The following is a 27,032-nucleotide window of genomic DNA, read 5'->3' as shown; positions in this document are numbered from 1 at the left end:
GGTATCTGGAGTCTGAAGGTGCCATCAGGCTGCTGATGCACTCGCCTCACAAGTACAGTGTTTTTCGTTTGTTTGTTTGTTTGTTTGTTTCTTTTTAATGTAGGAGTACTGCTATTTATTCAGCCACTGATTAGCTGATTGAATTGGGCTTGAACTCCACCTTACTTTTTTTTTGTTTTTCATAATTTTATTTATTTATTTATTTTTTCTTCTTCTATTTATTTATTGAATCACCGTGGGAAAAGTTACAAAGCTTTCAGATTTAAGTCTCGGTCATGCAATGATCAAACACCTTTCCCTTCACCCTTCACCAGTGCTCATTTTTCACCACCAAGAACCCCAATATACCCCAGCTCCCACCCACCCAATGCCTGTGAGGCAGATGATTTCTCCTTAACTATCCTCTACATTGATTGCATTCATTATTTCAACAAAAGATGCACCATGATTGTTTAGAATTTACCCCCCAACAATCAGAATGGCTGAAAAGGCATTGTGAAATACGTTGTTTTCTATATAAAGTTTGGAGTTCCGGGGCTGGAGAGATACACAGTGGGTAGGGCGTGTGTCTTTCACGTGGCCATCCCGGGTTTGAGTCCCAGCATCCATATGGTCTCCTGAGTGCAGAGCCAGGAGTAACCCCTGTGAGTGCAGAGCCAGGAATAACCCTTGTGCATCGCCAGGTGTGATCCAAAAAGCCAAAAAAAAAAGTTTGGTGTTCCTCCCCTCCAAACACAGGTGTGAGGTGCTGCGTCTCGCTGAGCAAGCAGAAGGAAAGCAGAGAGCTCGGGCCCAGTGGTTGATGCAGATTGCTGGGCCGGGCCGTCGAGCAAGGGAAATTTGGGGATCTCTGGGACCCTTCCTCGGGCCCAGTGCTCTCCGGGGCCCCTAGCTTGGTCGTGTCCTACGAGTTGGGGGCGAGCCTGGCTTTGTGCTTGCTTTGCGTTTGGACGGGCAGGTGGGGTGTTCAGGGCCCAGCTGCTGACACCTGATCCCGCCCTGGCCAGGTGGGAGGATGGAGATTGGCGGCTGGCCCCTGAGATGCCCAAGATAACCAGTCAAGGAGATAACCAGAGTCAATCCCAGTCGAGTTGGGTGATAGGCTGAGATAACGCACCGAGCCGCTGAGGCAGATCCTGTCTGGAGACGCTCGGGCACCTTGATCCCAGGCCGGCCTGGCCTGGCAGGGGGCGGAGGCGAGTGGGCACCAACCAACCTCGGCGTTTCCGTGGCTCAGAGCTTCCGGGCCCTTCCGCTTGCTCTGCTGTTGTTTTGATTTTGGGTCACACCTGGACATGTTCCGGGGTCACTCCTGGCTCTGCACTCAGGACTTACTCCTGGAGGTGCTCTGGGGTCCCTATGGGATGCCGGGATTGAACCCAGGTCAGTTGTGTGCAAGGCAAACGCCCTCCCCGCTGTACTAGAGTTCTGGCCCCGTGGCCCAAAACTTAAAGAAAAATCCTTGCTGGGGTTGCCCCGTCGCTGGCGCCCTGTCAGCCTCGTGGGTCTGCACACGGCCTCGAGTGGCCAGTGACAAGGTGCGCCCTCCTGGCCTCCTGCTCCCCAGGGCTGCTCTCTGCCCGGTGCTCCCGGCCCTGCAGCCCTCAACTCCTGCCCTGTGTTCCCTCCTCCTTTCTGTGGTGTCCCCCTCCTCTCTTGGTGGCCCTCCCCCTGGGGTCACCCCCCTTCCTGCGTGGTGCTGGGACAGCAGAGCTGCCTGGTTTGTGCCGGCTTTGTGCCAGGTGCACATGTGACCCCTGGGACTTGGACTCAGGACCTCATGCTTGTGAGGCAGTGCTCAAAACCCCCTCTCGGACATTCCTCCCCTCCAGGCTGAAGGAACGTACTTGACCCACGTTCAGGCTCACACCTCTGCTTCCTGCCAAATCACTGCCGGCCACTAGCAGGCCAGGACCCGTGTGCCATGCCTGTGTGAAGCAGGGACGTTCTGGGGCGTGAGCCTGCTAGCGTCTTTGTCATGGACACATGTGGTCCCATCACAGGATTTAGGGTCACGGTCCAAACACAGGAGCATGGGGGTGAGGGGGTCGGGGCATGTTTAGGCCGGAGACTCTACTGGGCTCACACACGGCACTGAGTGCTCAAGTCTCAGGGAGACAGTGAGGCTCAAACACATTTTTTTTCGCGCTGTTTTTTTTCTTTTTTTTGGCTTTTTGGGTCACACTCAGGGATGCTCAGGAATTACTCCTGGCAGTGCTCAGGACTGGTGATCGAATCTTGGTCAGCCGTGAGCAAGGCAAACCCCTCCCCACTGTGCTCTCACTTCAGCCCCTCCTTTTGCATCTTTTTGTGTTTTTTTCAGAATTGATTGACTTCCTCGTAGCGTTTGCTGGCCCTGACGTTCTCTGTAGAGTCCCTTGTTGCACACTGTGTTTCGTGGGCACCTTGGCATCAAGACTTGGCGCTTGCCTGGTGCATGGCTCACCCCATAGGTCCCCCTGAGCACCGCCAGGAGTGATTCCCGAGAGCAGACCCAGGAGTAACCCTGAGCACTGCCGGGTGTCCCATAAAACAAAAGGAAAGAAAGAAAATAGGTATCCTTGACCGGAAAGGTAGCCCAGGGCCAAGGAGCCTGCCTTGCCTGCGGCTGACCCCACCCCACCCTGTATGTCACCCCCCCCCCCCAGGTCCTGCCAGCATGAGCCCCGATGACTGGATCAAAGTCGGCCCTGAGCACGGCCAGGTGTCCCGTCCAAGTGTCCCGACCTGAGCCCCCAGGTTAGGTCACTCCACCCTCCCCACCTCCCCACCACTCCCCCGTTCCTGCTCACTCATCCTCGAGGGGACCCGCACTCATTCAGCTTGTGCTCCCATCCGAGCAGGCCAGGCCAGACTCCTCTGTACAGCTCTCAGGCCTTAGTGGGCTGGGCCACTCCCTGGCCACGGTGCGGCAGGTGTTGCTCACAGCACTGGGGTCACAGAGAGCAGGGCTATCAGGGTCGGGCTCAGGGCCTCTGCCCTGTCGCTCTGCCCCTCCGCCCCCGCCCCCGCCCGCCCATAGATTTTATGGCCCAGCTCCTGAGGAGGGCCCTGGGCACAGTCACTGGGTCCAGGTCACACTCGGGGGACGCCGAATGACCTCAGTTGGAGATCTGTAACTGCCAAACATTTGTCAAACGTTTTCTGAAACCACTTTCTCAGGGCCCAGGAGTCCAGAACTGGGCCCCGCAGGGACCAGAGGCACATTGGCCAGCTAGTGCTGGCATCTGCAGGGCAGCCCTCCGGAGCCTCAGCCGGACCCTGGCATCACGAAGGGTGGCGCCTGCCCCTTTAAGAAGGGCCCATGATGCCCTCCTCCTTGCGGAATTCTCATTCTACCTTGGAACATTCTAGACTCCAAGTGCCATTTTCAGTCTCTGTAGGAGACTGGCACGAGCCTGTTTGGCAGAGCTCAGTTCTTTAAGCTGCGAGTGCAGTGTGACACAGGTGAATCTGAGTCTCTGGGCTTTTTGCCCGCGTGCGGGTGGCTTTTTTCTCTAACAGTTCTTTAGTGTATGATAGTTTTTAATCTGTAGTTCGTTTAAGTTTTTTTAGTAGTTATATATATATATATATATTTTTGGGGGTGGGGGTGGGGTGGGGTGGGGTGGCCATACCTGGCTGTGCCCAGGGGTCACCCTGGCCGGCTAACGTCCCTGTGCTGACGGAGATCGAGCCCAGGACAACTGGATAGAAGGCAAGTGCCCTCCCCACTGTCCTGCCTCTCTGCCCCTTGCGGACTTTTCTATTCAATGTGGAATGACTCTGAAGTCAGTGGGCCCTCATGGGGGGCTGATGAGAAGCAGAGGAGAAGATGTCACTCCCCCGGGACTGGCTGGAGCGCTGGCACTGATGAGCGCGACGAGCCCTACCAGCCACACGACACCCACTAGGCCTTCCCGGGGTCTCGGGCCGGAGTGAGGGGTTGCCCTTTTCAGGGAAAGGGAGTCGATCCTCGACCTCCTCAGGCCCCCGGGCCTTTGTCCTTCTCGCAGAAAATCATTTCAGGAGATGAGCATGAAGCAGGAACATTTTATTTGGAGGCTTTTAGGAAGGGGAAATGAGGGAGGGAGTAACACGCTCGAGAGAGAGTGCGGCTTCTCCAGAGGCGCAGAAAGCCACTGAACACGTTAGGTTGCCTGGTTGCGTTCGGTCCGAAAGTCCACACCTCAGGAGGGGAGAAGCCCGTGACATGACCGACCTCGTAGGCAAGAGCAGTCCCTGGGCTCGGGCACACATGAGCGCCCTCCCTTGGTTCAAGGGGGCTAATCTCGGGTTTTCCCCAGGCTGCCCCTGGTGGGAGTTTCTAGCTACCTAGAGTCCGTTGCTAGGGTGGTTGCCAAGGGGGTAGAGTTGAGTGGTCCAAGGTCCTCTTAGAAATTCCTTTCCTGGCCTTTGTTCCTATTCCCTCGGGGGGTCCAGCCTGCTCTGGGCCTCCTAATGTGGGTTAATTTTGACCAGACCTTGGGTCCCGTGCCCTCAGGTGGTCTTTTGGTGGCCATGAAGCTATTGTTGACTTCCTCGGAGTTCCATTGCCATGACGACACTTCCCCCATCCACATGTCTGCCTCAGTTCTGTGGGTTAAGAAATGCAGTTAATACTGGCTTGTGGTTATCAAACTTGGGCACCGTCACAAGGAACGAAGGAAACGCCAAAACCTCCTTCGCTCCCCTTTGGCGCAATTTTTTTTTCTTTTTGGGTCGCACCTGGTGATGCACAGGATTTACTCCTGGGTCTGCACTCAGGAATCAGTCCTGGCAGTGCTCAGGGGACCATATGGGATGCTGGGAATCGAACCTGGGTCGGCCACGTGCAAGGCAAACGCCCTACCCACTGTGCTATCGCTCTCCAGCCCCCCTTTGGCGCAGTCTTGCTGGGCCCTTTTCCCTGGCACTTCTCAGCCCATAGAAAAAAGTGTGCCTGTTGCTTGCCTTAGCTTCTGTGTGTAACCCCGGGCCTCTCACACACATACATATGCACACATGCACACACAAGACCAGCCATCACTGCTGAGTCGCCTCCCGGCTAGTCAGTGTCTGGACGGGAAGGTGGTCAGTGGCACTCACAGTGCACAGGGACGATTTCTGGCTCCTGAATGTGTTTGGGGGTGGGTGTGATGCCAGGGAGGGCGTGAGGGTCAGCTGCCCGCAGGGCAAGTACCTGTCCCCTCTGCCCTCTGGCCCTGAATCTGCTGTTGTTTGTTTGTCTGTTTGGGATTGAGTTTTTGTGCAGGAATGGCACTTGGTGGGCTCAGGGGGCTGTGCGGGAGGCTGGGGGTCGCACTCGGGGTGGCGAGTGTCAGACTGGCAGCTCTCTGGGCTCCGGAAGCTGCTGTGGTCACTCCCGTGAGACAGACTCTCTCCTCTGCTCTTCAGAGATTTATCCCTGAGAACGAGTGCGCCTCAGAAGGCCCCACAGTGGGCTCGACAGTCAGGGCCCGGTAGTGGCCGCGGCAGCGTCTGACCACCTGACCATGAGTCTGCTGAGGCCCAGCGGGCTGAAGGCCCCCACCAAGATCCTCAAGCATGGGAGCTGGGCCCTGAAGGTGCCCTCGGCCGGTAAGTGCGCTCAGCCCGGGCCAGGGGAGACTCATTTCCACCCGGGAACCCCCTCCCGAGTCCTCGCCCGGGAAGGGCTCCCTGAGCTGTAGGCACGTTCATGGCTCTGGGGACAGCTCTCACACACGAGTCTCACGTTCTGTGACTTTAGTGTCACGGCAACTGGTGACAGCTGAGGCGACCAACACGCTCCCTCCTAACTGCTAGCCCCCTCGCCCGGGCTTGGGGACAGGCTGAGGGAGGTGGACTCACCTGGACTAAAGGGCCTCATTGCCGGCCGTAGCCACAGTACAGTGGGGAGGGCAACCGGCACCCCATGGGACTCTCCAGCCTCAACCTCACATGAGTGACCCTGAGCGCAGAGCCAGAAATAGGCCCTGCGGACTGGCTGGAGTGCTCCCCCCCTAAAAGAAAAAGAAGATGGGCCAGTGGACACAGCAGAAATAAGACACTGTGTTGGAGCTTTCTCCTGGCTTGGTCCGTAGCATCACGGGGTGTGTCCAAAGATTTCCCCTCAGCTGCCCAAATATGACTGTGGCCTGGGATGCTGCAGTAGGTAGGCACGTCCCCTTCACGGCGGGCCCGGCCAGGCTTCACCACAAGCAGCCCCCGGCATTGGCTGGGAGTAGTCCCAAGCACTGCTGGGTGTGGCCACCCCCAACCACACTTTAACTGGACCTGGACAGGCCCTTCCTGACCCTTCTGACCCTTCTGACCCTTTCTGCTGTTCCAGCGGCTGCTCCCGTTGAGAAGTCCGTGCCTGGGGAGAAAACCCCCAGCGCCCCCTCCTCGGAGACGCAGGAGGAGTTTGTGGACGACTTCCAGGTCGGGGAACGAGTCTGGGTGAAGGGGAACAAGCCTGGATTCATCCAGTTCCTCGGGGAGACCCAGTTTGCCCCTGGTCAGTGGGCCGGGATCGTCTTGGACGAGCCCATCGGCAAGAACGACGGCTCAGTGGCGGGTGTGCGCTACTTCCAGTGCGAGCCGCTGAAGGGCATCTTCATCCGGCCGTCCAAGCTGAGCAGGAGCTGGCAGGCCGACGATGAGACCAACGGCCTGCAGCCAGCGCCTGCTGCCCAGGCCACACCGCCCCTGTCGGCCGCCCCGGCCCCTGCGGCCGCCCCGAAGGCACCCCAGCCCTCCGCGAAGGAGGCACCGGCCACCCCTCACATCAGCAACCTGACCAGGACGGCCAGCGAGTCCATCTCCAACCTCTCGGAGGCTGGCTCCCTCAAGAACGGGGAGCAGGAGCTGAAGCTCGGGGACCGGGTGCTGGTGAGTGCCGAGGGCAGCGGTCGCGGGTGGGTGTCCATTCGCCTGTCTGGTCCATCAGCTTTCCCAGACTCGCGGTTTGGGTGGAAGCACGAGCAGCCAGGACACCTGGTCCTGCACTTTCCAGCGTGATGGATGCGTGCGGGGATGCTGCCAGTTTTACCAGTTTAGCCAAAACAGGGTGGAGGGGTCATGCCGTGGGGAGGCCGTGTGCTTTGGATGCCTCTGACCCGGGGTTTAAGTCTTGGTCCCATGTACAGTCCCCCAAGCACATCCCGGAGTGATCCCTGAGCACCAAGCCAGAAGTAAGCCCTGAGCACTCTGACTGTGACTCAAAAAACAAACCAATGAACAAAGTTGGAAATCGGTTCCATTGCTCTGGTTTGTGATGTTTGTGTTTGGGGCGTCACAGGGCTCACCCCGAGCCGCTCCAGGCCATTCCGTGCGCAAGCCCTGAGCCGTCTCTCCAGACGTGTGTGGTTTGGTGTTTGGGCCACACCTGGCCATGCTCAGGGCTTCCTCCTGGTGCTGAACTCAGGGATCTGGTAGGGCTCAGGGGACCATCTGGGGTGTCGGGGATGGACCCTGGGTAGGCCACGGGTAGGGACCCGTCTCCGGAACATTCTCAAGAGTATGTTTTGCTGTCTTGGTTGCTCGATCTTCAGACTCAGCACCTGCTCTTGGGTTTCTCTGAGCAGCTCCTGGAAGGCCTTCGGTGGGGGCGAGGGGGCACCCTTTGTGAGATGAGTTTCTGGTGGGGGTCACCAGGTCCCTGCACATGGCATCCTCAGTCCACCCCAAGCCCATTCCTCTGCACAGCTCCCCTAAGCAGAGGCGCTTGGCTGTAGACAACTGTTCTCCCCAGCAGAAGCACTCAATAATGCTTTCAGAACCCGTGGGAAGCGGCCGGGAAAAGTCACCTCGGGGACGTCTGAGGCGGGCGGCTCTGACCAGACAGACTGGGGGCTGGCCCGGAGCCAGTGGCTTCCCGGGGACCACAGGGATGGCCATCGCCAGGCCGGTGTCAGAGCTGTGGAGGCCGGAGAGGAGAGCTGTGCAGGCGCAGGGTGGCCCTCGGAGGGTCCTGGAGGGTCACGGTCAGGGTTCAGGGATGGCCAAAGAGTAACACGGGGAGGGAATTGGAGCTGGAGGAGACTCACGGTTTAAAGACTGTTTGGGGGGCTGGAGCAGTAGTACAGCAGAGAGGGCGTTTGCCTTGCACTCAGCAAACTGGGTTCCCCGGTATCCCATAGGGTCCCCTAAGCATCGCAGGAATGATTCCTGAATGCAGAGCCACGACTCACCCCTCAGCATCGCCAGGTGTGACCCAAAGACCCAAAGAAGAAAAAAGACTTTTTTTTTTTAACTTGCATTCACAACCGTCCACACCCGGACATAGGGACACCAGTGTCGTTGGAACAAGGGAGCGGGGACACTGCCACTGGCTCTGCGGTGAATAACTCTGATCAGTTATTCATTTATTGGTGGTGGTGCTCAGGGCTGAGTCCTGGCCCTGTGCTCAGGGACCACATCCGGGCAGGTGTGTGCAAGGCCAACGCCCTGCCCGCGGTGCTGTTCCATCGCTCCATACCTCAGCTCGAGCACGCCTTTCAAAATGAAGTTTTTGAGGGTTTTTTTGGGGGACCACAACCAGCATAATGGCTGTTTTCTGAAAGAAGAAGGGGGAAAAAAGAAAACCCAAACACTTTCTTTGGTCTTTTTCCTAATTCAAGGAAGGTTTGCTTGGCGCTCCACGGCCTAACGCAGCCGTGGTCAGGAGGCCGTGGCGAGTGGGGGCTGGCCTCGGGGCACCGAGGCGAAGCTCCCGTGCAGGGCTGGCGCCCTCCCGGCTCTCCAAAGGGCCTCCTGCCCTTTGCCCCATTCTTCCCTGCGCACAGGAAGTCCAGGTTCTGCGCCAGCTGGCCCCGATGTTTACGTGACTGACCTCGGAGGAGCCCTTCGGAGGCTCTGAGACGGCTGTTCCAGCCTTAGGCCTGTGGAAGGCGGTCCCCTGCCCCTGGCACTCCCTGTCACTGGCAGTGGACAGACTGCCCCCATGCTTGTGCTACTTTGGTTCTCTCTGGAGACTCAGGGACCCTCAGTGGGCTCACTGGAAATGCCCAGCTCTGACCTCAAGTCCCGTCTGTGCTCGCAAGTAGGCAGGGGTCGCAGAGCGGGACAGTCAGTCTTATGGTGTCTCAGAGCGGGAGGTCACTCTGTCCGTCCTGTGGCGTCTCAGAGCCCAACCGTGAAGAGCTTCTCCGGGCTGATGTGCGGTGGTTCTCCTGACCTTGGGAGATCACTTCCCTTCTCTCCAGCTGAGCTCTGACAGAATGTTCTGGAGACAGGCTTGCGGCAGTTTTGGGCAGATGATATTTCCAGGATATGAAGTCAGGGTCTTGAGAGACGTGACTGGCTTCCAGCTGTGCTGTTCCAGGAGGCTGTTTCCGGGTCAGGGACGGCATGTTCTGTGCCAAATTCTTCGCCGATGAACTTTGCAGCCTCTTCTCAGCCCAGGGCCACCACCCCAGCCACCTGTCTCTTGTTCTTTTATTCCTTGTCACACTCACAGTGCCCAGGGCCCACGCGTGGCCACGGAGGCTGTGCCAGGGCCTTTGCACATGGCACTTCAGGACTCACAGAGACAGTCCTGGGTGACGCTGCTACCCCTCGTGCTGCGAGTGACCCCCGAGCACGTGAACCCAGTCCTGCCCCAGACCCGAAAAAAGAAAACCGCGCTCTCAGGCATTATTAGTTGAGGTCTCTCTCTCTCTCTCTCTCTCTCTCTCTCTCTCTCTCTCTCTCTCTCTCTCTCTCTCTCTCTCTCCCCCCTTTCTGTTTTGACTTTTTGGTTTTGGGGCCACTCCTGGCAGTGCTTATGGGTCACTCAGGCTTTGCACTCAGGAATCAGTCTTGGCGGGCTAGGGGGACCATCTTGGGTGCTGAAGATTGAACCCAGGGTGGCCACACACAAAGCCAGTGCCCTTCCCCCGGTGCTCTGGCCCTTTTTGTCAGCATTCCCGTCAGTGTCCAGCGCTGTGATTCTGTTTTGCTCTGCGTCCCGGGGGCCAAGCATCAAGCCAAGGCATAGTGAAGGAGAACTGGAAAATCGAACTCCGCTAAGATATGAGAACAGTCATTTTCCTCTAGCTGGTTTCTGGCTTAATTGTTCTCCAGCGGTGGGGTTGCCACGGCTCCGCTCCCACACCCGCGGGGCAGGGACCCCCTCGCCACACCAGGTGGCTGGCCTGGGTCAGAGATTCCCAGGGGTGTGGTCAGCCAGGCCACCGGTGTAAGCGAGTGGGCGTGAACGCCGCTGCCTTGCATGGACACTGAGCAGCAGCGTCTGCTCACCCTGTAGGGGTTGCAGGGGGAAATGGCACCTTGACCTTTGGGGTTTCTTCCGGAAATCCCTACTCTGAAGCCAGAATGTTCCTTCGCGGGGGTGGGGGCGCTTTGCGCAGTCCAGAGTGCCTGACCCGCGTCCCTCTGGCAGGTGGGAGGCGTGGAGGCCGGTGTGGTGCGCTTCCTCGGGGAGACGAACTTCGCCAAGGGGGATTGGTGCGGCGTGGAGCTGGACAAGCCGCTGGGCAAGAACGATGGCGCCGTGGCCGGAACGAGGTGGGTCCTCCTGCCCCCCCCAGACAGCCTGGGGCAATGCACGGTGCCCGGGAGGCGCTGAGGAGACTGCAGGCCACTTCACTTGGTTCTTAGGCGGGGCCACTTCCGGTGGCACTCGGGGACCCTGCAGGGATGTGGGGACAGCCTGGGGCTCCCACATGCAGCTGTGCTTGCCCGCAGGAACCCCCAGGCCTGCTGTCGCCCTTCAGATGCCAGGGAGGCTGCTTGGAATCGCCCTTGGTTTGCGCGGTGGGGGTGGGAGGCGTGCGAGGGAGTGTGTGTGTGAATGTATGAATGTGTGTGCTTCGGAGTGTGGATATGTATGTAGGAGGGTGTGTGTATGTGAGCGTGTGAGTGTGGGGCTGTGAATGTTGGTGAGGGCATGAGCATGTGAGTGTTGTTGGGGGTGTGAGCATGTTTGTGAGGGAATGAGAGCGTGTCATTGTTGGTTTGAGAGCGTGCAAGTGTTGGTTGGGTGTGCGTGTGTGTGACTGGGGCTGTGGGAGTGTGGGAGTGTTTGTTGGGGTTTGAGTGTAAGTGTGTTTTTGTTGGGGTGTGAGTGTGAGTGTGGGACGTTGGGAGTGTGGGAGTGTTGGTTGGGGTGTGAGTGTGTGGGAGTGTGGGAATATCGGTTGGGGTGTGAGTGTGTGTGTTAGTTGGGGTGTGAGTGTGTGAGTGTGGGGCTGTGGGAGTGTTGGTTGGTGTGTGAGTGTGTAGGAGTGTGGGAATATCGGTTGGGGTGTGAGTGTGTGTGTTAGTTGGGATGTGAGTGTGTGAGTGTGGGGCTGTGGGAGTGTTGGTTGGGGTGTGAGTGTGTAGGAGTGTGGGAATATCGGTTGGGGTGTGAGTGTGTGTGTTAGTTGGGGTGTGAGTGTGTGAGTGTGGGGCTGTGGGAGGGTATGAGTGCTTGTTGGGGAGTGAGTGTGTGTGAGTTTGGGGCTGTGGAAATGTGGGTGTGTTTGTTGTGCTCTGAGTGTGTGTATGTTGGGGTGGGAGTGTGAGAGTGTGGGAGTGTTGGTTGGGGTGTGAGTGTGTGTGTTTCTTGGGGTGAGTGTGGGAGTGTTTATTGGGGTGAGAGTGTTTGGGAGTGTTGGTTGGGGTGTAAGTGTGTGTTAGTTGGGGTTTGAGTATGTGTGAGTGTGGGGCTGTGGGAGGGTATGAGTGTTTGTTGGGGAGTGAGTGTGTGTGAGTGTGGGGCTCTGGAAATGTGGGAGTGTTTGTTGGGGTGTGAGTGTGTGTATTTGTTGGGGTGGAAGTGTGAGAGTGTGGGAGTATTGTTTGCGATGTCAGTGTGTGTGTTCCTTGGGGTGAGTCTGGGAGTGTTTGTTGGGGTGTGAGTGTGTGTTGGTTGGGGTGTGAGTGTGTGGGAGTGTTGGTTGTGTGTGAATGGGTGTTTCTAGGGGAGTGAGTGTGTGCGAGTGTGGGGCGGCTGTGAGCATGTGGGAGTGTTTGTTGGGGTGTGAGTGTGTGTGTGTGTTGGGGTTTGAGTTTGTGGGAGTGTGGGAGTGTTGGTTTGGGTGTGAATGTGAGTGTTTGTTTTGGTGGAAGTGTGAGAGTGTGGGAGTGTTGGTTGCGATGTGAGTGTGTGTGTTTCTTCGGGTGAGTCTGGGAGTGTTTGTTGGGGAGTGAGTGTATGTGAGTGTGGGGCTGTGGAAATGTGGGAGTGTTGGTTGGGGTGCGAGTGTGTTTGTTGGGGTGAGTGGGAGTGTGAGAGTGTGGGAGTGTTTGTTGGGGTGTGAGTGTGTGTGAGTGTGGGGCTGTGGAAATGTGGGAGTCTTGGTTGGGGTGTGAGTGTGAGTGTGTGTTGGTTGGCGTGAGTGTGTGGGAGTGTTGGTTGGGGTGTGTGAGTGTGTGTGTTTGTTGGGGAGTGAGTGTATGTGAGTGTGGGGCTGTGGAAATGTGGGAGTCTTGGTTGGGGTGTGAGTGTGTTTGTTGGGGTGAGTGGGAGTGTGAGAGTGTGAGAGAGTTGGTTGGGGTGTGACTGTGTGGGAGTGTGGGGCTGTGGGAGCGTGTTAGTTTGTGGGGGTGTGAGACTGTGGGACTCAGTGGACTCCGCGGTCGGCGCCTGTCTCTCTTGCCAAAGGTGTCTTTTGTCCCCCCCTCCTCGTTGTCCGCAGGTACTTCCAGTGTCAGCCCAAGTACGGCTTGTTTGCTCCCATTCACAAAGTCACCAAGATCGGCTTCCCCTCCACGACACCGGCCAAGGCCAAGGCGGCCCCCGCGAGGCGTGTGATGGCCACCACCCCCGCCAGCCTGAAGCGCCGCCCGTCGGCCTCCTCGCTCAGCTCCGTGAGCTCCGTGGCCTCATCCGTGAGCAGCAGGCCCAGCCACACGGGACTAGTAAGCAGCCCCCTCCCCGCCCTGTGCGATACTCAGGCCCCCACAGACTCCCAGGCCCCAGGGGCGAGAGGCGGAACAGGACCGGGTGGGCTGGGCAGCTCCGGGGGGCAGGCGAGTGGCTTCCCAGCCACCACCGGTGACAGGAGCAGGGATGGGCCTTTCCTCCGGTGCTCAGGGCTCGTCTCCGGCCCCAGGCTGCCGTAGCGATGAAGTGGGGAAGCTGAAGGGGGCGTCGGAGGGTCAGAGCGGGACCCAGGGACTCTGGGGAACGCTTGGCGCTTGGCGTTGCTTGTTTGCTCTCTCCGTCCCTCCCTGCTCCCTCCTGTCCCTCTGCACCCCTGTCGACACAGAGGGGCCTTGACTTCTGTCCATTGCGGGGCCGCAAGTCAAAGCTGGGGCCTCGTGGCTTCTCCCCTCACGTCTCTCTGAGTCCTAAACACTAAAGTGTGTCCGACTGTGCAAGGGTGTCCTGAGATATTGTCCACAGGGAAACGGGCCCACGATGGAGACGTGTCCCGGGGGGCTGGCTTTGCTGGGGGCTGCGCTTCCTGCCGCCCCCTCTGCTCCCTGCATTGACCCTCGATGCGGAAGAGGAGGGAGTGAGTGTGTGTGCAACGGAAGATACAAAACAGGTGACACGGGAACGGGAGCCAGGAGGCCGCGCGCCGTGGGCACAGGCCTGGGGCCAGTCCTGTCTTGCTTGACCACCACCAGGTTTCTCTGCCCTGCCTCCATCCTCACGTCCGACTCCTCCTTCCCCTCGCCTCGCCATTCAGGAGGGGAGCAGACTCAGAAGCCCCTCGCCTTCCCTCGCGAGCCAGCCCGTTTGTGGAATTCGGTTTTCTTTTTCTGCTTGACTGTGGGCCACACCCTGCAGTGCTTGAAGGGGCCGTTTGCAGTGCTGGGGTTGAGCCGGGGCCTCCCACATCCGAGCAAGAGCCCCACGCCTGAGCCGTATCTCCAGCCTCCCCCTGCTGTCTTGTTTTGTTCTGTTCTGGGGTCACACCTGGCAGAGCCCAGGGCTTTCTCCCGCCTCTGTGCTCGGGATTATTCCTGGCGGGCCTCCGGGATTGAGCCTGGGCAGCGCTGGGGCTTCGCTCTCCAGCTCTTTGGCCCCTGCCTTGCATATCTTTACGCAGGGTGGAGCTCACTCCTACACTGCACATCACCGTTAGCACATATGACAGGAATATAGAATGAGTCTGTGTGGCTTCATGGAAGTATACACCCACAACGTAATTCCATACGTGCACACACAAGCGTTCACACACACACAGGCACTCATACATGTACACGTAGTGCATACCGTATATACACAGGCTGATGGGTGTATACACACAGGCACGTACCTGCATAGACAGAACGCGCGCACGCACACAGCTGTGTGTAGACATGCCCACAGGAACGTACGTGCACGCATACATACATGCACACAGGTCCGTGCGTGCCCTGGGGGAGCCTCCCGGTTCGCGTGTTGGCTGAGTTGCTCTTCTGAGGTACCAGGCTCCCACAGAGGGTCCGGCCTTGCTGGCATGGAGCCTGGGGCCTCACACACCATGCGCAGGGCAGAGGCTTTGGCATCAACATCCTGAGTTCAGCTCGTGGCCCCGACCTTGCCCCGCCCCTCAGCACCGCCTCCCCCCATACCAGGGGTGCTGCTTTCTCCCTGCTCCGGCGCCTGAACCTCGCAGTCTCGTCTCCACGGTTGGCTGAAAGAAGCCGTTCGCTCCCGTGCTCGTTTCCTCAGGGAGCTGTCTCGGGCCCAGGAAGCGCGTGCGTCCAGCCGGCCCCACCCGCTCAGGCCAGGAGGCTCGGGGAACACCGCCGCCCACCTTTCCTAGTTTATTTTTGCTCTTTGGTTTTGGGGCTCACCTGGCAGTGCTCAGGGACTCCAGGCGTGGTGCTTGGGGGCTGCTCCCGGTGGAGGGGGTTTGAGCCCAGGTCTTGGTGGAGACCCCCAAGGCTGTCAAGCTCTTCCCAGCCACCCCTTGAAATCAGAGTTGACTGCAGTTCCCGGCAGCACTGCACATGGCTGGGCCCGAGAGCTCGTGTGCTCCTAGAAATTTTATTTATTTATTATTTGGTTTTGGGGCCACACTCAGGGGTGCTCAGGGCTTATTCCTGGCTCTCTGCTCTTGGGGTCACTCCTGACAGTGCTGGATCTTGAACCTCTGAAAGCACCTTCCATCCCCCAAAAAAGAAATCTCTTTGGCCCTGGGGAGAGCATTTAATCTGACCAATATACTTTAAGTGTATTGGGGAGTCACGGCCAGATCCTTACGCAGAGGCAAGGATGACCCGCTCCCCGGACAGAACCAGGTAGCTCGAGAGTTCGCAGCAGGCAAAGCAGCAGTGGACAGCCTGGGCCCTGCTGGGCCTGTCAGTCAGCAGGCAATTGGCAGCAGCTCAGATGATGCAGGGAAGCGGCAAGAGCAGGGCGATGGGTCAGGCGTGGCCGGGCAGAAGGAGCAGACGTCCTCGGCCACCCCCGCCCCAGCGCCCGCCACCGTGTGCCTGAAGAATGAAGACCAGGTCCCGCTGTGTCCCCGCCTGCAGGGGCCGTTGTGCCGCAAGGAAACTGGTCTGCAGAGCGACCATGAGTGACCACGAGCCCAGGACAGAACGGACAGGACCCCCGGTCCCCGCGGCCCTCCAGCCCACTCCCCTCCCCTCCTCACTGTCTTTGCCTCTTCTCTCCTTCCCTTTGTGCTTGGTCTTCCCCTGAGCTGCCCTTGCTGTCCTGCTCGCTGGGCGTGAGCCTTCACACATGCTCACCCACCACTTGTTCCTTTTTTTCCTGGATTTTGGGCCACACCCCAGCAATGCTCAGGACTTACTCCGGGCTCTGCACTCAGGAGTCACTCCTGGTGGGCTCGGGACCCTATGGGGTGGGTACCTGGGATCCAGTTCGGGCAGCAGCGTGCAAGGCCAGCGCCTTCCCCGCAACTTTACCATTCTAGCCTCTCATCCCCCCTTTCGAAGGCAGATGGCACAGGGGTCTTTTATGGGGTCACACCCAGTGACCCTCAGGGGCACGGGGCCATTCCCAGAGACAAGAGTCTCTGGTTACTGCTATTCAGGCCTGGGGCGGGTGCTGGGGAGAGCGAGGTGAGCTGGAAGGAAGAGGAAGAGAGAAGGGCCAGGCTGCCCTGGGAGACCCTGACGGACCTGCAAGGCTGAAGATGCTGGAGCCGGCCTCAAGCTCATGCCAAGGGCTCAGCCTTAAGGAAGCTCAGGCCACAGCGGGCTGTGGAGGGGGCTGCCTCCGGCTCTGCAGAAGAGTCTCTGGATTCCCACGAGGCCCGAGGTCAGTGGAGCCCAGGTCCCGTCCAAGGACCTTCGGGAAGGTTTCAAGACGCTTCTGCTGAGAGTCGCTGGCCCATATGCACGGATGCAGCGCTGCTCCATCTGCTTTGCTGAGGATAGCCGTGTGCATGCCCGCGTCCGCCACCCCCACCCCCTTCACGTCTCTTTTTCCTTTGCAGTTGCCAGAAACCTCCTCTCGCTATGCCTGCAAGATCTCCAGCACAACCGCCCTCCAGGAGGTGCTGAAGGAGAAGCAGCAGCACATTGAGCAGCTGCTGGCCGAGCGAGACCTGGAGCGGGTGGAGGTGGCCAAGGCCACGAGCCATGTGGGGGAGATAGAGCAGGAGCTGGCCCTGGCTGGGACGGGCACGACCAGGTGACGTCTGTGCAGACGGCAGTGCCGGGGCCAAGAGACGCTTGCGGCAAATGCTGGGCGCGACCTTGGTGCAGGCGGTGCAGGGAGAGGCCGTGGGTCCCCGTCTGCCGTCGTTGCGGTGGCATCCGGCGCGTGGTTTGATCGCATGCACCTTCTGCTCACCCCGTGGGGGTTCAGGGAGCGCCGAGTTATCCCCGCTGGTGCTTTCGTGGTGTGGTTCCCCCCCGGCCTTCCAGAAACGCTGCGGCTTAGGTGGGAGACGTGTTCAGCATGCCGCGGTGGCTGGTGGCGGTGCCAGCCCACAGAGGGCTGTCGGGGGTGGGCGAGGACACTCACGCGCAGTTGCCTCCACAGCACGTCCTGGAGCTGGAGGCCAAGATGGACGAGCTGCGGGCCATGCTGGAAGCGACCGACTGGGAGAAGGTGGAGCTGCTGAACCAGCTGGAGGAGGAGAAGAGGTGAGGCCGTGCCAGGAGCTGGGGGGCTGCCTCGGGTGGGGTGCTCCTGGCCTTCCAGGGCTGTGAGAACCACAAACTAGCGGGTGCCCAGTCCTGAGAGTGGCCTCATTGGGGGGGATGGGGGGAGCTCACTGGAGCCCAGCCACCCCCGGCCCTCCCTGCTGTGTCCACGTGGCCTGGTGTTCAGGAGACCTGTGCTGGGTGGCCGGGAACTGTCGTATCCCAGTGGGGCCCTGTGGGAGTCCCTGGGGTTAATCCTGGGCGGGAGGAAACCCACAGCACCCATGGGGCACGGCAGCAGACAGGCAGGGCTCAGGCCAGGCTGCAGACAGACGGACACGGGGTGCCGGCCAAGACGGTCTTCTCAGATGGGCTCCCGGCAGTGTGGTGCCCAGGGGCACTGCCAGTGCCCGGCTCAGCCCCTCAGCTCCACATGCCGAACTCACCACGTCCCCTGGGAGCCCCTCCTATCCCCCCGCCCTGGCCCCGAGTCATTTGCTGCTTCTCCCCCAGGGGCTCAGTTGTTGTCCCGATGCGGGGACAGGCGCTGGCTGGGAGGGACTGGCACGCGCACCTGGTCAGTCTCTAACCACCTCTGTTAGCTGCGAGGCAGAAAAGGCTGATATGGCACTGCGCCTGGCGTTGGCTCGACAGAGCTTCCTCCTGTAGCCTGCGGGTACCACCCAGTGCTCACAGCCAAGGGGACTCGCTGACTTTGTTTTTTTTCTTTTTGGGTCAATCCAGCGATGCTCCCTGCCTCGGCACTCAGGAATTACTCCTGGCATTGCCCAGGGGACCATAATGGGATGCTGGGAATTGAACCCGGGACGGCCACGTGCCAAGACAAATGCCCTGCCCGCTGTACTCTCGCTCTGGCCCTCGCTGACTCTCTCAGCCCTCCTGTGTGTGGAGGCGGGGGCTGGGTCAGGCGTGCATCTACAGGATGGTGGCCCTCAAGGGGGGCAGCAGTGACGCCCCTCACAACTCTCCCTCTCCCCCACAGGAAAGTGGAGGACCTCCAGTTCCGAGTCGAAGAGGAGTCCATCACCAAGGGCGACCTGGAGGTAAAGCCCGGGCAGGTCCCAGAGGCTTGCAGGGTGCAGGCAAGGATGCGGGGTGGCCTGGCCGACCCCGCCGGGACCACTTCTGCTGGAGACTCCGAATCAGACAGGGATACCAGGGGTCATGCACCTGGCAGGGCCCGGCGGAGGCACCTCTGCTCCTTGGGGCCGGAGGCTGCTGTTGATGAGCGTTTTCCTCTCGTTCTGACAGTTGGGTCTACGCCTTTGCCTCAGCTTTGATTTTCAGTCGAGCAGCACAAATCAAATCCTTTAGAACCCCAGTTTATTGGAAGGTATTCCTTAAAACAAGAAAAAGCAAACAGTCAGTTTGCAAAAGAATAATTTCTATTTCTGCTTCTTTTCCTTCCTGTTTTAAGTTCATGGAAATTTTGTTTTCCCACCAGAAGGAGGTGAAGGCCCTGCAGGCGGCCTCCGAGAAGCTCGCCAAGGAGAACGAGGGGCTGAGAACTAAGCTGGACCATGCCAACGAGGAAAACACGGACGTGATCGCCCCGTGGAAGTCCAAGCTGGAGACGGCCATCGCCCCGCACCAACAGGCCATGGGCGAGCCGAAGGCGTCCGTGAGCCGGGGCGTGGGCGCCGAGGCGGCCGAGCTGGCCGAGCTCAAGATGCAGATGGAGAGGCTGCAGTTCGAGTACCAGCAGGAGGTAGAGAACTCGAAGGCCCAGCAGGTGGCTGAGCGTGCAGCGCACGCCTTTGAGCTGCAGACGCTCAGGTCGCGGCTGGTCAGGACAGCCCAGGAGCAGAAGAACAGCCTGGAGGCCGCGCGGGCCAAGCTCGACCAGACCGAGGACCAGCACCTGGTGGAGATGGAGGACGCCCTGAACAAGCTGCAGGAGGCGGAGACGAAGGTAACGCACCTGGAGGGGTTGCGGGCCATGTGTAGGCAGCAAGCCCAGGCCCTGGCCGACGCCACGGCGCAGCTGGAGGCCACCCAGCAGAAGCTCTTGCAGCTCGATGGGCTCCGAAAGGCCAGTTCCGAGGTCAATTGGGAATGGAGAAGCTCAGGCAGCAGCTCCAGGTGGCTGAGCAGCAGATTCAGGAGTTAGAGAATGCAAAGCGGGCCGAGAGTGGCAGGTTGGTACCCGGGTGCCCTCGCCCACTTCCACGCTCGCTCCCTGCATGCTGTGTGTCTGTCTGCTCGCCGCCGTGTTCCGGCTTGGTGCTGACAGGTCTCCCGGTCACGTTCCGTGCGGTTCCCTCTGATGGGACTGAGAACGTGTCGGCACGATTCTGGGACTGTCATTGGTCCCCAGCACCCAGATGCCGTGCAAGCCTTGGCCCCGGCTAATCGGGCCCGTCTGGGGTCTTTCTGAAACTGAGAACTCTTCACAAGGCCAGTGAGAAAACAAGATAGGAGCCCCCAAAGCAAACCTCTGCCCCCCCCTTAGGCCCCCTGCGTACTCGCCGAGTCTGCCCAGACCCTTGGGCTCAAGTCTGGCCGCAGGGTTCTTTCCCTGACCTTGCTGACCACCTGCTCGTGTGACTGGCTTTGCCAACCTCTCCCCGAGGCGCCTCAGTTTCCAGCTGGTGCTCAATGCCTCTGAGCCTCTGAGCTCCCTCAGGGCTGGTGACGTGGCCCATCTTGGTATTTCTCATTGCCGGCCCCTCCCTGCCTGCAGCACAAGCCCCTGCCCAGCCCTGCAGAGATTTCATCCCTTTCAGCCTCTAAGGGGTGCTTGGGCCAAGTCCGCCTTCCAGCATGGCCTCCTGCTGGCCACGGACATGGACTCTCATGGTAGCCCTGACCCTGGGGAAGGACAAGACAGTGAGATCTGGGCCAAGGCGAGGAAGCTGCAGTTCTCACCCAGGAGCCCCTTGGAAAAATGCCCTTTAACTCCTATAGGATTGTGGTGGCAGGACGCACCCTCCCAGCCGCCCCCCACCGACCCCCATGGCGCTGTGCGCTTTGTTGAAGAAACTTCTCTGTTGGCCAAGATGGAAGGGCTGTGGGATTTGTAGACAGGACTGACAGACATAACAGAAGGACCCAGAGACCCCCGGGAGTTCCTCTCAGGACTCAGGACTCCTTAGCTGACATTCCAGAAACAAACAGAATCAATTCCTAGGACACAGCAGGGCATAGTTGAACCACTTGTTCGCATCAAGATGTAACAAACGTCACGTTCTGCTGTCTAGTGGATTAGAGGTTCTTCAATTTAAATTTCATATTGAAACCCCTCAAACTTTTAAAGTCACAGACAAGAAACTACAAGAAAGTAAATCTTGGGGGCCAGAGTGATAGTACAGTGGGAAGGGCATTTGCCTTGCACACGGCCTACGTGAGTTCGATCTCCAGCATCCCATAGGGTCACTGTCATTGTCACTGTCCTCCCTTTGTTCACCAATTAGCTCAAGCGGGCCAAAAAAAAAAAAAAAGATAACATTTTCTTCCCTCCCTTCCCTCCCTTTCCCTTTCTTCCCTGTTTCCTCCCTCCCTCCTTCGTATCCTTAGCCTCCCTCCTCCCTTGCTTACGTCCTTCTTCCTCGCCAAGCCATGCTCTCGGCTCTGGGGTCCTCCCGCCCAGCAGTAGTGGGTCTTTCAGCTTGTGGACCGATCTCAGGCTCGCCCAGTGGTGCTGCAGTTCCAACTCGGGCCTGGTGTGTACTCCAGCCCTTTGTGCCGTCTCCCCGCCCCTGGAAAGTCAGTCTTTCTCATAGGCTTTCTTATTTTCTGGTCACTCCAAATGTAGGTCTAGAAAACGCCTCTGTTTGAGCCGTTTTCAGTAACCACTAGACAGTCATCACCAGAACTGACGGCGCCAAGGCCTTGGCTTTGAGAACTTCAGGCAATCGCACTCACCTCACGCCTCTGTTTTTCGGGGTTGTGTTGGGTCATGGGCTTCTCATACGTGCTTTCTGTTTTGTTTTCCCCTTCCTGTTCCTGTTCGTCCCCTTGGTCCATTCACTCCATCCTTGTCTCTCTGGTAGGCCGAGAGCCTGGCCGAGGAGCTGCAGGGGAAGGAGCTAGCGCTTCGTAGTCTTCAGGAGAACTTGAACGAAGTCAGTCGAGTGAAGGAGGCTTTGGAGAAAGAGCTTCGGAGTTTGGTGAGTACCAGGGGAGTCGGACGCTGATCTTTACATTGCTGAGGGCAAAGCGAAGCCTCCTCAGGCGAGCTCGGCCCTATCGCCTCTGAGGCTCACATTGTGTGTGTGTATGTGCTGGTGAGCAGAGTCGCCGTGTGTGTGCGGGTATGTTTGTGTGTTTGTGTGTTTGTGTGCATTGTATGCGTTGTGTGTGTGTGTGCGCGCGTGTGTGCTGGGGGCAGGCAGGGGGCCCACAGCTGATGGTGGCCCCCGGCTCCCCGCAGGGGGAGAAGGTGGACGTGAGCCGCAGCCAGTCCCAGGCTCTGCAGGCCGAGCACGCCAAGTCCACCACGGAGAGCCAGGCGCAGCACGAGGAGGCGCTGCAGGCCCTGCAGAAGCTGCTGCTGCAGGCGGAGGAGAAGCTGCAGGCGGTGCAGGCGGAGAACGGGAGCCTGCTGCGGGAGGTGGCCGAGCTGAAGACGCAAGCCGACAAGGCCAAGGTGTGTGGGCGCAGGGCCGCCGTCTCGGGGTCGGGCTCTGTTGGGGGCCTCGGCCTGCAGCCTCAGACACTTCCTCCGTCCGTCGGCGCCTGTGAGAGCCAGAAGGGGGTTGCTCCCGGGGCGCCCGGCAGAGCACATAGAAGCCCAGGGACCCCAGCTTGGGTTGTCTGTTTTGTTTTTAGCTTGCTCAGTAAGTTCAGGCCTTCGTGTTTTCACTTGACTGCTCAAAGGCATTTTTTCATGTATCAAAGAAATGTTAAGGTTCGAAGCTCAGTGGGGAGAAATAAAGCGGCTGGAACTAGTGCAGTGAGAGGGCACTTGCTGTGCACGTGACCCACCGGGGGATCCCCAGCATCCCCCATGGTCCCCCAAGCACCCAGGAGGAAGCCGTGACCTCTGCCGGGTGTGAACCCCAAAACAAGAAGGAAAATAATGTACACACACATATATGTGTGTACATACATAACATGTACATATGTGTACATCTTTATATCCATATAATAAGTGTATTTTAATTCATATGTACATATTTTGATACATTTTCAGTTTTACACGCTTGGTCCCATGTATAGTTTATACATATATGTGTATGCCTATACATATATGTGCTTGTATGTATATGTGTGTGTATACATATCTATAAGCCAGTGGAAAGAAAACGGAACCGAGCTTACATCAGAGGAAACCAGGGCTGCTGAGCGGCGGCCATGGCCCGCGTGTGTGTTGGTGCCCGGCCTCTTTCCACCACGCACCAGAGCCAGGGCTACGTCTCCTCTCTGGACCACCTGCACGGCCCAGTTCTGTGGCCAGCAGCCTCGTGTGCATGCTCAGGTCAGTCCCATTCCAGTAACCTGACCGTCAGCGGTCAGCTGCCCAGCGCACGCCAGTAGCCTGCTGCGGCTCATGGCTGCTGAGCTGGACAGAGAAGATAGCCCTTGCTGCAGAAAGTTCTGGAAAGTACATGGCGGTTAAACTATGGTGTGCATTGAGACTCAGAAACGAAGACGCACAACCCGTTGCTGACGGGCAGGGAGAGCAGGTGAGGGAGACTCTGGCCCGTGTGCGGCCACTCCTCCTGGAGCCCCTGGGCCCCTCCCAAATTTCTGCAAACACTGCCCTCCCATTGTTCATCGATTTGCTCGAGCGGGCCCACTAATGTCTCCATTTTGAGACTTGTTGTTACTGTGTTTGGCAAGCAAAACCTGTTGGCTTCAGTCTCCAAAGCTTGGTGGATTAGTCTGGATTTTCTATAAAGTGTAAAACTTTTGGGACTAAGTCCATTTCCTGCCTCTGTCTGTCCCTGTGAAAGTCGTTTTGCAAGCAATGGTTGCTTTTCCCTTCCCCTCCTGCACAAAGTTCAACAACAAAATACTTTTTGTAGTTCTTTGAATTGTACTGGAAACTAGTTTTTTAATGCATCCCTTCTATGACAGAGTGATGGATTTTGTAATGGAATAATTGAAGTGGGGGGAAAAATCTTATGCCCCAATGTCAAGATCCAACTGTACTTAAAACTTCCGGGGAGCTGTCAGGAATAATTTCAGACGGCATTTCAAAAATAAAATGGCTGATAGTAGAATGGGTAGTGCTGCCTTGTACTTGGCCAACCCGGGTTGATCCCCAGCATCCCGTATGGTCCTCCGGCCCTGCCAGCAGTGATCCCTGAGCACAGAACCCTGAGCGAAACCCGAACACCACCAGGTGTGGGGCCCCCATCCACAAAATAGGCAGGTAGATATGTTGACCCTGTGAAGCTAACTGCGTTTGAGCCTCTCCATCCTGCGAGTGTGTGTGTGTGTGTGTGCGTGTGTGTGCGTTTGTGTGCGCGCACGTGTTTGTGTGTTTGTGTGTGCATGCACGTATGCACGCGTGTGCAGGTAAGACTACTCTGCCATTTTCATTTCTGGTGTTTAGGCCACATTAAGTGCTTGGCTTGCTTGTGCCTGCTTGATCTCATTCTTGTTTCCGTTCTTGCCCGCTTTTGTTTCTGTAGTCATTAACTTACCTAATAACATCAGAGGAAATTGAGCTGATGTCGGAGGATCGCAGGGCCCTGAGGTCAGAGAATCAATTGCTGGCGAAGGAGAAGCTCTCTCTGAAGTCAGAGAGAGAGTCATTGCTATTGAAGTTGAAGGAAGCGGAGGCCAAAAACTCTTCGCTGCGGGAAGAGCAGAGGAAGCTCTGGCTGTTGAACCAAGCGATTCTTTTCGATAAAGAGAAGGTCATCGAGGCCAGGCGGGCCGCAGAGAAGCTCTGGCAGGAGGAGCAGCTCGGCCGAGAAGCCCTCGAGGCAGAGAAAGAGAAAGTGCTGGAAGAAGCCAGGGCGGTGCAGGAGGAGCTCCAGAGGGTGGGCGCGGAGAACGACGCCCTGCAGGTCGCCAAGGTGGGGCTGCAGGCCCTGGTGGAGGAGCTGCAGATGAGCAAGAGCAGCCTGGTGGCTGAGTGTAAGAAGGGCCTGGAGGAGAGGGGCCAGCTGGAGGAGCATGTCAAGAAGCTGGTTCTGGAGAACCTATCCCTGGCCAAGGACAAGGACAACATCATCCAGAAGCTGCAGTGCTCCTATCATGAGCTGGCTTGGGATCAGAAGTCGCTGGTGCAAGAGATCGCGGAGCTCACGGCCGAGAAAGAGTCGGCCCTCGAGAAGCAGTTGGAGCTCGACAGCCTGTGCGTGGCCCTGAAGCTGGAGCGTGACGGCCTGGCTCAGAGGAACAAGGAGCTGCAGCTCGAGAAGGACCTGCTGCGCCAGGAGCAGGAGAAGCTGGGCGCCAGCCTGGAGGCGGCGCTACAGGCCAAGGAGCTGCTGGGCACCGAGGCCAGCTGCCTGCGCACGCAGCTGGACGAGGCCACCAAGACCGTGCACAAGGCCGAGCTGGAGGTGCTGCAGCAGGAGCTCCAGGGGCTGGCGGCCAGCCAGGGCGCCCTCGAGGCGGCGCTGCAGGAGGCCAGGGACGCAGCCCGCAGCCTGGAGAAGACACACGCCAGCGTGCTGCAGGCCAAGGAGGCGCTTGACGCCGAGCGGCAGGAGGAGTGCCGGCGGCTGGCGGAGGACAGGCTCGCGGCACAGCAGGCCCTGGCGCAGGAGCGGGAGGCCCGCGCCAAGGAGACCCAGGCGGCCGCCCACGAGGCCAGCCAGCTGCGAGGCCGCCTGGGGCTGCTGGAGCAGGAGGCAGAGGAGCTGCGGGCGCGTGCCCAGGGGCTGCAGGCCGAGCACCTGGACCTGCTGGAGGAGAAGGCGCGGTCAGAAGAGAAGGTGGCCGAGATCCTGCGGGAGAAGGAGCAGCTGGCCGGCAGTTACTTCCTCCTCCAGAAGGAGGTCAGTCGGCTGGCCCAGACCAGCAGCCACGTCTCGGCCAACCTCCTGGAGGCCCAGAAGGAGAACCGCATGCTGAAGAAGGACAAGATCAGGCTCACCTTCAAGATCAGAGAGCTCAAGACGCTGCAGTCTTTTACGGTAAAGTGGAGCAGGCCCGACCCCCGTTGGCCCCGGGCACCCCCTTTTAGCGGTTAAGAGGATTGCTCTTTGTCGGCACAAGGAGAGGTGCACCCCCACGGAACCCGTGTGTCACGGGCTGTTTGCTGCGGGCGCAGGGACAGCTCGTCACCACGTGCCTGGTGACCTCTAGGACAAGGCATAAGCTGTGAATAAAACCGAGAAAGGACAGTATGTTCATTTCCGGGGGGAGTTCTCACGGAAGATTGCACTGTGGCTCTTCAAGACGTAAGGGAAGGCATGAGAGAGGCACTAAGTTGTAAAGCAAAGCAGTGTCTTCCGGGGGGACTTTGAGCGGTTGCCCTGAGTCTGCTCACTTGGGTCTCGGGGGTGCCCTGTGCCACCAGCAGTGTGCCCGGTGCAGGGCAGCCTGGACTCGAGGGTGCCTGGTGCCGGGCAGGTGTTCTCTCTTCCCACCTCACTCAGGGTTTACCTTTCTCCCATTCCCACACCTGTGCTCACTGCTCACATCTCTCCTTCCCCCCCGCCCCCACGCTTTCTACCCAGGCCTGCTTAGCTGTCCGCTCATGTCATTTTTATTCTGTGTGAGGAATGGAGGCTCTTGGGAGCCCTGGGCTGTTTCTGGGTGTCAGTCTTGCTGCTGAGCGGCTCAGACGTGAGTCCCCGCAGGATGAACCGGCGGCCAGCGGGGCCGGAGCCACTGTGGCAGGTGTGGGTGGTTTGTGGGGCATTTCGCGCTGTGTTGTGCCACTGTTGCCAACCCCTCCCTGCCCCCCCCCCGGCCTGGCTCAACGAGGTTTCTCTCTCCAGGCTGTGCAGACAGCGGAAGATGCCAGGCATTTTATGCAGCAACTGTCCCAGGAGAAGACAGAGACCCTGGCCTCCCTGGAGGACACCAGGAACACCAATGCAAACTTGCAGAATGAGGTGGGTGATGGTGGTGACCAGGGCGTGTAGGCCCGGCCTCAGCCTTGAGAGAAACTATATCCTGGGCCAGAGCGATAGCACAGCGGGGAGGGCGTTTGACTTACACACGCCAGACCCAGGTTCAATCCCCGGCATCCCATCTGGTCCCCTGAGCACTGCCAGGAGTAATTGGTCCCTGGTTCTCGCATGGGACAGGAGGGGAAGTGTACCCCTGCATGACCCCTGTATGACCCCTGGGGAGGTGCTGCGCGGAGTGACCACACAGAATCTGGGGGACATGGGGCGGCCTGGCGAGATCACTGAACAGCTGACCACTCCCAGACTGCTCGGCGGAGCAAGGAGCCCGGCAGGGACTGGACGCCCGAGTTAGCTCGCCCAGACCCTGGGCCGGGACAGGAAGAGAAGCCACATGTGTTGACATACGCAGCATTTCAAGGCTCTTTGATGACCGTGAGAAGGCGAGCCAGTGCCCTCTGACCACACAGCCCCACTTTCCCGGGCTCGAGTGACTGCTGACGGCCTGGGCTGCTCCTCCCTCGCCAGGAGTGATCCCTGAGCACAGAGCCAGGGCATAGTCCCCACCGCACCAAACAAACCAAACTGACGACCCACAAAGGTTATAGATGAGCATGTATACATACACAGACATGTACATATGTATATATGCGTGTATGCTTCAAAAGAGTCGGGGAATACCTACCATTTAAAATATCCGAGAGTGGGGCCGGAGCTACAGCACAGCAGGTAGGGTGTTTGCCTTGCACGTGGCCAAGCCAGGTTCCATCTCCGGCATCCCATATGGTCCCTGAGTGCAGAGCCAGGAGTCACTCCTGAGCAACGATGGGTTGTAACCCAAAAGCCCCCCCCCAAATGAATTCATTAATCACAATAAAAGAAGCCAAAAAGAAGGAAGCTGAGGAAGAAGGGGCGGTGCTCACCTGGCGCGCGTGAGAACCAGGGGCTGGGCACACGCTGCCGGAACCCCATCCCCACATGCTCCCAGCACAAGAGGTGATGCTTACGGAGTGAAAGGCCCCATGGACAAGGACACATCCCTTCAGTCAAGGGGTCACGTCCTTGCCAGAGCCGAGAAGCCAGACCCCTCCACAGCCC

The 27,032-nt window shown here is 58.7% G+C and overlaps 1 pseudogene; it reads left to right on the top strand.

Moving 5' to 3' along the window:
• The first annotated feature begins 5,474 nt into the window (after positions 1 to 5,474).
• Positions 5,475 to 25,263, top strand: LOC130039645 (CAP-Gly domain-containing linker protein 1-like; annotated as a pseudogene).
• Positions 25,264 to 27,032: the final 1,769 nt, after the last annotated feature.

This window comes from Sorex fumeus, unplaced genomic scaffold, assembly GCF_029834395.1.
Source record: "Sorex fumeus unplaced genomic scaffold, SorFum_2.1 ptg000092l, whole genome shotgun sequence".
Taxonomy (NCBI): domain Eukaryota; kingdom Metazoa; phylum Chordata; class Mammalia; order Eulipotyphla; family Soricidae; genus Sorex; species Sorex fumeus.
This window is presented reverse-complemented; position numbering and strand designations above follow the sequence as displayed.